The 10,925-nt window shown below is 39.0% G+C and overlaps 1 pseudogene; it reads right to left on the reverse strand.

Moving 5' to 3' along the window:
- Positions 1–3,613: 3,613 nt before the first annotated feature.
- On the reverse strand, positions 3,614–4,517 carry LOC123836906 (proteasome subunit alpha type-6-like; annotated as a pseudogene).
- Positions 4,518–10,925: the final 6,408 nt, after the last annotated feature.

Raw genomic sequence — 10,925 nt, forward strand, 5'->3', positions numbered from 1 at the left:
AGGGCCTCAGCTCCCAATCATGCCATGTGGTTCTCTCCATAGGGACCACTCCCAGCATGGAAGTTGGTTTCCTAGAGTACAAATGATTCAAGATACACACACACACACACACACACAGAATGTACAAGATGGAAGCTACAGTCTCAGAAGTCACATCCCATCACTTGTACCGTTTCCTATTTGGTAGAAGTAAGTTAGTAAGTGTAGCCACTCTCAAAGGGAGCAATCACACAAAAAAGGGAACCCCAGGAGTTGGGGATTTTTGAGGCCACCTTGGAGACTGCCCACCACAGTAATTAATATTCATGCTCCCTTTCCCCTCACCAGCTCACAGTGCTCCAGTCTCTCTGGCTTCTTTTCTGTTCTCTAGGAATCCAAGCATGTGCTCAGCTCAGAGCTTTTGCCTTTGCTTTCCCTCTGCCTTGAGCACTTCCCCTCCAGATATTCTCATGACTTACTCCCTCACTTGCTTAAGATTTCTGTTGAAGTGTCACCTTCACAATGAGATCTTCCTTAACCATACAATTTAGAATCACAGCCCTCGACCACTTTCTCTATTTTTCTGTTTTTCTTATTGTTATCTAACATGTTTTATTTATTTATTTATTTTGCTTGTTTTCTAACTCCTCTCACCACAGCAACATTTTCTTAACTGGCATTTTGGCTTTAATCATGAATTTCTTCTATAATCAAATGAGTATTCCAGTAAAAAGGCAAATCTGATAATTATTGCTTCATAGGCTAAAATTCTTCAGTGACACTTGATAGCCTGAGGCAGTTATCTTGTTGGGATAAGATTAAGCTAGGTTTGATACTGTCCTCCAGAAAGACATTTAGAAATCAATGGGTTGTAGCAGATTATGTTGGTTCTCTGCCCATATATCCTTTGGGACTTAACACTTCAGTATGCCCCAGCCCTTCCAAGTCCATCTATTTTTGGATATTTTGAAGAAATATTCTACACACCCCAAACACAGCAGTAGATTTCAAACAAGACTGACAGAAGTTGGAGTATAATTACCTCTGCTCCCTTGCCTGAGGAGATACTACAAAGTGCATTCTATCCTACTTCCAAGTTATCCTACATGATGATGCTCAGTCATCCACAGCAGTAGCTAGTTTAATAACACACCCTTTCTGGTTGTCCTCCATTGTTTATATCATTTTCTCATTCCCCTACTAGTATTTCCTGCACCTCCCAAATAATACTTACATTCAAATTCTGTGTCAATATCTGCTTACAAAAGAATCCTAACCCAAACAGGGTATTGGTGTCACAGCAACCAGGGATCAGGAAGCCAAGCATGCTTCATGTCTTACAATGCATGGACAGTACAATGCAATGATGAATTGTCCCTCCCAAAAATGTCAATAACACAGTCTGTTTTCTTATTATGGGAAATAAGACATACCGCTATCTATTTTCAAATTTTCTCTCCACTCTCATTCCCAACTTGCCTTGTTTGGTTTAATCCCTTGTTTTACTTTTGGATGTCATTTTTGTTTGTTTTTAGCTCTTAATTGTGCCATTCCAATTCATAATGGCAGAAAGGATAAAGAATATTTATACCTACCTAGTATAATTCCTAAATCCATTCCTGAGAATGGTCCTTTATGTTCACTCTGGTGATCTACATGGGGTCTCTGAAAGAATCTAAACATCTAGAGATCCTTAAAGAAACCACTGGGTCTAGCAATGTCTCTCAATCAGACTGTCATAGGTGCTCTACAATGGATTGCACTTAACCTACATCACAGGTTTTTAAGTGGCAGAAAAGTTTCACCGTTAAGTTCATTATGATTGTGGAGTTACAGCTAATTGCTGATTCACTAAACCAAATTATGTTATTCTTCACTAAATGCTTGGTTTTATTTCACTTAATTACATTATTGGAAGGTTAGGTAACAGAATGGTGCCCATAGCTTTATTTGGCCCTATCAAATTTTATGATCTTTTAATAGCTTATAAATCAGAACTGGGGCGCCTGGGTAGCTCAGTCCATTAAGCATCCGAGTCTTGATTTCAGCTCAGGTCATGATCTCAGGGTCGTGAGATCGAGCCGCAGGTGGGGATCTGCATTGGGCGTGGAGCCTCTTTTTTTTTTTTTTTTTTGAAGATTTTATTTATTTATTCATGAGAGACAGAGAGAGAGAGAGAGAGAAGCAGGCTCCCAAGGAGCAGGGAGCCCGATGTGGGACTCGATCCCAGGACCCTGGGATCATGACCTGAGCCGAAGGCAGACGCTTAACCATCTGAGCCACCCAGGTGCCCGGGCGTGGAGCCTCTTAAGATTCTCTCTCTCCCTCTCCGTCTGCCCTTCCCCTACCTCAAAAAAAAAAAAAAGAGAGAGAGAGAGACAGAGAGAGATGGGGGCACCTTGAGTTTTACCTAGCTCCATTTCCTGTTTTCCTGTTAATCTTCTAGGATAGAGAGTGTATCATTTCTCATCAAAGATCTGCAATGATTCATATTATGTTACTTCCTTTACTAGCTCACTCCAGCAGCTAAGCCAGCATTAACAACTAGTTATCACAGTGCCTGGTATGCTGCATGCACTTATAAATATTTTCTGAGTGAATATTGAATAAATAAGATGTTTAATCAGAGTTTAAATTTAGGTCTTGGATTTCAGCAAAAAGAAAACAGCTCAACATTTTTCTCAAAGCCCTTTATTGGACTTGAAGAGAACACTAAAAAAGCCTTTCCTCTTGACAAAAGGAGTTTTTAAAACTTTTAATAGGAGCACTTGTTTTTGCTTTTAATTTTTTATGATAGTTCTGGTTGCTAGTCTCTGTATTTTGTGCAGAGTGGAATACTGAATACAGTAAGCTGAAAAGGCTTCCACAAACAGGGTGAGAAAGAAGGAAGGAGAACATTCTTGACCTGGAATGTCATAATCTAAATGGATTAAATTTTAAGCTACCCCCATAAAATAGAACTAATAGAAGAACTGCATTGTCTGTTTCTCATCAAGATTCAATTCAGTAAGCATTTATTGAATATCCGTTCAGCGTGTTTGGGTGTGTTCAAAAAAGTAGAATGTGCAGTCCTGCTTTTGAAGAGCTGGTAACTTCAGAGGTGCTCTACTTTCTCAACAGTTTCTTAGTTCATTAAGAACTCTGTTTTGATTTAGTATAATCCAAGAAGGCTTTTGCAGGAAATACTAATTTCTAGTGTTTACATGCCTTAGAGCTTTGAATCAAGAGGCAGAAGACAGGGAGGTGTGAAATTTTTTAACTGACCAAGAGTTTCCATTCACTTTGATTCTCTCCATTTCACTATTTCGTGTTTTTTTCCCCTCTTTTTTTCTAAACACTATCAAAGGTTTATGTTGGATTCCAAAGTTCATATGAACTTTGCATACAAGGAATTCCCAACATAACAGAGTGGAATGTATGCTAGTGAGAGTAAATGTTTTATAACTTTTTCCTTTTACTTATTCTCATTGCCCTTTACACCCATGAATTAGCCCTTTATGTGCATTTTTTTGCAGGGATTTTTAAAAAGACAGGCAGCAGCTTTTTACAAATTGTAATAACCATTCTTAGATGATACTTTATTATTTATTTATTTATTTATTTATTTATTTATTTATTTATTTATTTATTTCCAAAAGCACTGTTTTTATTTATACAGAGTCCTAACCACTTGGGTGGCAGGGCAGGAGTGGGAAAGGTTCCTTTTTCAATCCAGGGGACTCCATAATGTTGGTCTGTTGCTACCAAACACACAGGCAAGTGGCATCATGGATTTGGTAAACTAACTACAATGTTTAGCCTCTCTCTGCTAGAGCAACAAGGTGAGCATCAATCTCTGCTTCTGAAAGAATCCTGAATTTAGGATTTTCAACTGTAACTACTCCAACTTCTATTTCTGAAGGTTTGAAATCAATTGATAGAACAGTAGATAGGCATGTAATTGCAGTTTCCACTGTTTGTTCAAATGTCCAATCAAATTTCTTCTTCACTTTTTTTTCAAGGAAGCTGGTTGAGTCCGTTTACCTCCTGCTGCAGTGGCTTTAAACCCACAGTAGTAACCTGCAGGATCACACTTGTATACCTGAGGGCCTTGTTCTTCATCTATACCAATTAAAATCATACAACAACCAAGAGGCCTCATTTCAGCATTCTGTGTGTAGACCTGAGAAATATCAGCAATTCTTTTGCACAGCATGCCCACAGGAATCTCATAGCCATACTTGTATTTCCAATTAGCTGCCTCATAGCATGCCCTCTGTACCTGGGATCTGCTGTCAGCTGTCATTCCTGTCATCACACAGCCAATTTTTTCAGTTATCTTGAATAAGTGAGTCACTGTGCTGGAATCCAATAATTTGTCAGGTACTTTCTTCTGTGTGACAATTACTACACAGTCTTCCCCTCTGACAGCTACCGCTGTAAGGCCACCCTGGTTAATAGCCTTAAAAGCATATTCTACTTGGTAGAGCCGGCCCTCGGGTGAAAAAATGGTAATGTGGTGGTCAAAACCAGCGCTGGAACCACGGGACATGTTGGCACACTCACTATTTCAAGCACTGTCTCTCTTAGATGATACTTTAAAAGGTCTGGACCCAATTTCAATGTGTGTGAGGTGGGCATGGGGGTGTTGGGGGGTTTCCCACACCTTTATGGAGCAACTCTTTGACACCAACTGGTGGTCCTGCAATTCAACTCAATTCTGACACTAATAACCCAGAGATAGCATCAGATTCCACAGCCTAAGGGCTCAGTCCCACAAGACTGCCCTCCACTTCAGATGCCAAATGTAATCCTTGCTTCTGACTGACTGGCTACAGATTGGAGGTTACCATGATCCCTTCCTTGGGTTTGATTAATTTTCTAGGATGGCTCACAGAACTCAGGAAACCTGTTTACTCACTGGATTAGTAAGCAATAGCAGCAGTTTTTATACCATGGGTGTTCATACCATAGGGTAACCATCCAGGGATCAAAGGTTCCTCATCCCACCACATTTTATCTTTTCTCTCAACAAACCACATGTTTCTGTGAACCAGGGCTATTTTAGCAAATCCCATTTCTCTGACACCAAATAAGGTTCTGGTCACCAATTCCAAAGTGTGGACATAGAGGGTTTTTCCCACACCACCAAGCAACTTGGGCACACTCTCTAAGGACTTCAGATACCAGTCACTAGTCCAAGTTGTCACTTATGCTTTTGACCAACCTGCTTTAGATTGAAGGTTCCTGCGATCCCCACCTTGGGTTTGATCAATTTGCTAGAGCAGCTCACAGAACTCAGGAAAACATTTTACTTATTAGATTATGGGTTTGTTATAAAAGGGTATACCTCAGGAACAGCCTGATGGATAGGGCAAGGTATGGGGACCTTTCATGCTCTCTTCAAGTGCATCACTCTCCGAATTTCCATGTATTCACTAACCTGGAAGGTCTCCAGATTTGTCCTTTTGGGTTTTTATGGAGGCTTCATTACAGAGGCACAATTGATTCACCATTGGTGACTGATTTAGTCTCCAACCCTGCTCCTCTCCCTGGAAATCAAGGGGTGGGACTGAAAGTTCCAACTTCTATTCAGGTTGGTTCTGCTGGCCCAGCCTTCATCCATAGGTGATTTCCAAAGTCATCTCATTAATATAAGCCCTGTTGTGGTTATGAATAACAAGGCACCCATTTCATTTTTATGGCTCTGAAGTGGATTTCAACAGGTACTCCCATTGCTCTTGTTGCTCAAACCATTCTAATGGTTTGGGGAGCTCTGTGCCAGGAAACCATGGAACCAAGACCAAATACATATGAGAAATATATTTTGGTCAATGACCAAATGTGTATCTTTTATTAATCACAAAATTGACACATTTAACCAGAAACATAAAGACATTATTAAAGTATCCATTTTTCATATTTTAGATCAGATTTATTACTAGCTACTGTTATTCATTCAATAATATTGTTTATTTGAAATCCTGTTGTTTAAATACAGGATTGAGCACTGACTTGGAAGGTATATAATTATCAACAAATAGTAGTAATGTTTGGTCCAATTTATGCCTTGGTTGATTTAAATTCATGCTAATGTAGGGACCACTTTGACATAAAGATTATTTTGAATTAAAAAAACATCAAAACCCAGCAGATTCAGGAAAAGCTTTTTATGTCCTCCACAACTCCCTAAAAAGAATTTAGATAGAGGACCAGCTCCAGGAAGAGAGCTATCACCGGAGATAACTAGATTATACTATATACTACATATGGTAGACAGGGAGGAACCTAGCATGGCCTGTTTGAACCAAGTCTTCTATGTCCTATTGTTTCTGAGTGGCCCTGCAAACATTTGTTTACCAAACATTTACTCTTTTACATTTCCCTGTGACTTGCATTTCTTGCCTTGGAAGTCCCAGACCCCTACCCCCTTCTCCTTAATTCAGGATGATGGATATACCTCATTTTGCCAGACTGTCTATGGAATTTTCAAGTGTGGGTTCCCTCTATGTATGAAATTACATTTTATTTTCTCTGATTCACCTGTCTCATGTCAATTTGGTTCTTATTTAGACTAGAAGGACCTTGAAGGGGCCAGGAAATTCTTCCTCCCCAACACTAATTATAACCGAAAGGGAAAGCTGGCTTTATCAGGGGTAGATCATATTTTTTAATAATCACAGATTTCAGATTTTAGAACAGACCAAAAGCAGTGATTTTTCCCCAGCCCCCTAAGACTTTAGCTCCTTGAGGGAAAGGCCTATGTCTTAGTCTCTATGTGCTTGCAAAATAAAGAGGAAGGAGTGGAAGGGGAAAGGAACTCTATTTAATTGTAAAACAATTGAGGGCCAGGAAATTTCCTCAGATTCTATAACCAGGCAGGGTTGCAATCTCAGATTTTCTGCATCCTCATAAAATACATTTTGCTGTTAAGCTGCTTGCTACTAGGACCATGCTTTTTTCTAATAGCATTTCTTCTTAGGCAAACTAATTGTCCCATGTTTCTGCCTCTGTCCAACGGATGAACAGAGATTTAGTCCAAGCCTCTGTCTTCTTCCTTCTTCTTCCTTGGGGAAATATTTGAAGGAACCTTTTGACTTATACCTCTACCTTTTTCTTCAGTCCATGCTAAGGGAGGAAGTGTAAGTCTGATCGTGATTGGTGGTGGGTTGTTGGGTTATTGTGCTGAAAAGCAGGAATGAGGCTTCTTACTTCTTTCACTCCATGCTTGGGCTCTTCAGGGTCTTGCCTGTTGTTTCCAGCTCCCATATGATGAGCTCACCTGGCAAAAAGGTGATAAACATAACTTCTCAGGGCAGCAGAGGGCTCCACCATCATTTCTTGGTTCCAGCTTTGCTGCCAATCCCTGGCTGCATAAGTCAGACAGGTCTCCATTTTAGGCCAGGTGTCTCCAAATAAGGAGGAAGGTAGTAGGAAACCACTAGGTTTCAGAACTGAGCCAAGTTCTCTCACAGTTACCTAAAAGGGGGTGTGCCGTGCACCAATACAAATGTGATGCATGGCATTGGACTTTCAGTCAGTTGTTATCTTTGTTTGAGTGCTCTGTCAGTAGCAAAGCCTGGAAGCTTGGAGGGCAGAGATGCGCCACTCCAACATAAAAGTTCTCACCATGTCAGAAGAGTTGTTTATTGTTGTTGTTGTTTTTAACTATGTAGTGTGGAGAATTTCACCATCTACAAAAGCAGACAGAATCGTTTTAATAAATTCCCATGTACTCATTCACCAACCCCAACAACTATGCACTCACGGTCAATAACTTCTACCTCTGTTAATCCATTGAAATCTTTTTCCTAAATGACAAGTGCTCCCTGCATGTAGCTTTTACTTTCTTAGTCCACACAGCCAGGGATGGATGGTAATTAACACTTGGGGTTAACAATAACAAGACAATAATAACATCAGTGTGACTCTTGTTCCCCTTGGCTCCCAACCAATAGCAGCAAAGAGATCCCAAGCTTTCCTTGTCACTCTCCTTGCTCTGAGAGGGTTCTGGGTGATTCATGCATTGTTTTTGGCATTCTCTATATTTTTCTTACCATGGTCAGAGATGTTCTTCTGCCACTTAGAGACCTTAAGGGATAGTTGCCATCTCTGCTGCTATTTGTATCAGTATAGGCTTTTTGTTAAAGACAATTTTTTAGGTTCACAGCAAAATTGAGAGAAAGGTATAGATTTCCCATATACTTCCTGCCCTCACATGCATAGCTTACCACCTTATTAATATCCCCCACCAGAGTGGTATAGTGGTTATAATCGATGAGAACCTACATTGACATATCATAATCACCCCAAGTCTGTAATTTACATTAGGGTTCACTCTTGGTGTTGTATATTCTATGGGGTTAGACAAATGTATAATGACATGTATCCACCATTACAGTATCATATAGAGTGGTTTCACTGCCCCCCAAATTTATGTTCTGTCTATTCACCCTTTTCTTTACAACCCCTGGCAACCCTGATCTTTTTATTATCACCATAGTTTTGCTTTTCCTAGAATGTCATATGGTTGGAATCATACAATATTATATTTTCTGTATATACCACAGTGTATTTACCCATTCACCTACCACAGGACATCTTGGTCGCTTCTAAGCTTTGACAATTGTGAATAGAGTTGCTGTAAACATCCAAGTACAGTTTTTGTGAGGACATAAGTTTTCAACTCATTTGGGTAAACAGCAAGGAGTGTGAATTGTGGATTATACAGTAGGAGTACATATATTTTTGTAAGAAACTGCCAAAAGGTCTTCCAAAGTGGTTGTACTTTTGCATTCCCATCAGCAATGAATGAGAGTTCCTGTTGCTCCACATCCTCATCAGCATTTGGTGTTGTCAGTGTTCTGAATTTGGGCTATTCTAACAGATGTGTAGTGGTACCTCACTGTTTTAATTTGCATTTCCCTAATGACCTATAATGTGGAACATATTTTCATATGTTTATTTGTGATTTGTATGTCCTTTTTGGTGACCTTTCTGTTAAGATCTTTGGCTTATTCTTTAAGTGGGTTGTTTGTTTACTTATTGCTGAAGTCTAAAGCATTCTTTGTATATTTTGGAAAACATTCCTCAATTAGCTATGTCTTTTGTAAATATTTTCTACCAGTCTGTGGCTTGTCTTCTCATTCTCTTGGCATTATCTTTCACAGAGCAGAAGTTTTTTTTAATATTAATGAAGTCCAGCTTATCAATTATTTCTTTCATGGATTGTGCCTTTAGTATTGTATGTAAAAAGTCATCACCATGCCCAGGGCTATCTAGGTTTTCTCTATCATCTGGGAGTTTTATAGTTTTGTATTTTAGATTTAGGGGTCTATGATCCATTTTGAGTTAATTTGGGGGAAGGATATAAGGACTGTGTTTGGATTTAAACTGGTTTTTTTTTTTTTTTTTTTTTTTTTGCATATGACTATTCCAGCACTATTTGTTGAAAAGGCAAATAATCTTTGCTTCATTGAATTGTCTTGTCTTTGCTCCTTTGTGAAAGATGAGTTGACTCTATTAATGTCATTGATTTCTGGGCTTTCTATTCTGTTCCATTGATCTGTTTCTTCTTTTGCCAATACCACACTGTCTTGATTACTGTAGCTTTATAGTATGTCTTGAAGTTAGGTAGTGTTAGTCTTCCAACTTTGTTTTTCTTTTTCAATATTTTGTGGGCAATTTGGGGTATTTTACCTCTGCATATGAACTTTAGGATTGATTTGTCAATATCAACAATGTAACTTGCTGGGATTTTGATTGAGATTGCATTGAATCTATGGACCAAGTCAGGGAGAACAGACATTTGGCAATATTGAGTCTTCCAATCCATGAATATGGGATATATCTCATTTATTTAGTTCTTCCTTGACTTCTTTCATCAGAGTTATATAGTTTTCCTGTATAGTTCTTATATATATTTGGATAGATTTGTACCTAAGTATTTTATTTTAGGGGGTGCTAATGTAAATGGTATCATGTTTTAACTTCAAATTCCACTCATTCATAGATGGTATATAGGAAAGATATTTCTATTTCCTACTATTTTGTGTATTAGTTTTGTGTTCTGTAATCTTGCTATAATTGCTTTTTTGTTTTTGCTTTTGTTTTTTTTGCTTTTTGTCAATTTTTTTTTTGATTTTCTACATAGTCATGTCATCTATGAATGAGGATAGTTTTATGTCTTCTTTCTCAATCTGTATACATTTGTTTTTTTAATTTTTTTATTCTTATGTTAATCCCCATACATTACATCATTAGTTTTAGATGTAGTGTTCCATGATTCATTGTTTGTGCATAACAACCAGTTCTCCATGCAGAATGTGCCTTCCTCAATACCCATCACCAGGCTAACCCATCCCCCCACCCCCCTCCCCTCTAGAACCCTCAGTTTGTTTTTCAGAGTCCATCGTCTCTCATGGTTCGTCTACCCCTCCAATTTCCACCCTTCATTCTTCCCCTCCTGCTACCTTCTTCTTCTTCTTTTTTTATTTTCTTAACATATATTGCATTATTTGTTTCAGAGGTACAGATCTGAGATTCAACAGTCTTGCACAATTCACAGTGCTTACCAGAGCACATACCCTCCCCAGTGTCTATCATCCAGTCACCCCATCCCTCCCACCCCACCCCCACTCCAGCAACCCTCAGTTTGTTTCCTGCGATTAAGAATTCCTCATATCAGTGAGGTCATATGATACATGTCTTTCTCTGTTTGACTTTATTCACTCAGCATAATACCCTCCAGTTCCATCCACGTCGTTGCAAATGGCAAGATCTCATTCCTTTTGATGGCTGCATAATATTCCAGTGTATATCTATACCACATCTTCTTTATCCATTCATCTGTCGATGGACATCTTGGCTCTTTCCACAGTTTGGCTATTGTGGACATTGCTGCTATAAACATCAGGGTGCACGTACCCTTTCGGATCCCTACTTTTGTATCTTTGGGGTAAATACCC

The sequence above is a fragment of the Mirounga angustirostris genome, unplaced genomic scaffold (genome assembly GCF_029215605.1).
Source record: "Mirounga angustirostris isolate CCGP_5_RB_7025 unplaced genomic scaffold, mMirAng1.0.hap1 SCAF_8, whole genome shotgun sequence".
In the NCBI taxonomy this organism is placed as follows: Eukaryota; Metazoa; Chordata; class Mammalia; order Carnivora; family Phocidae; genus Mirounga; species Mirounga angustirostris.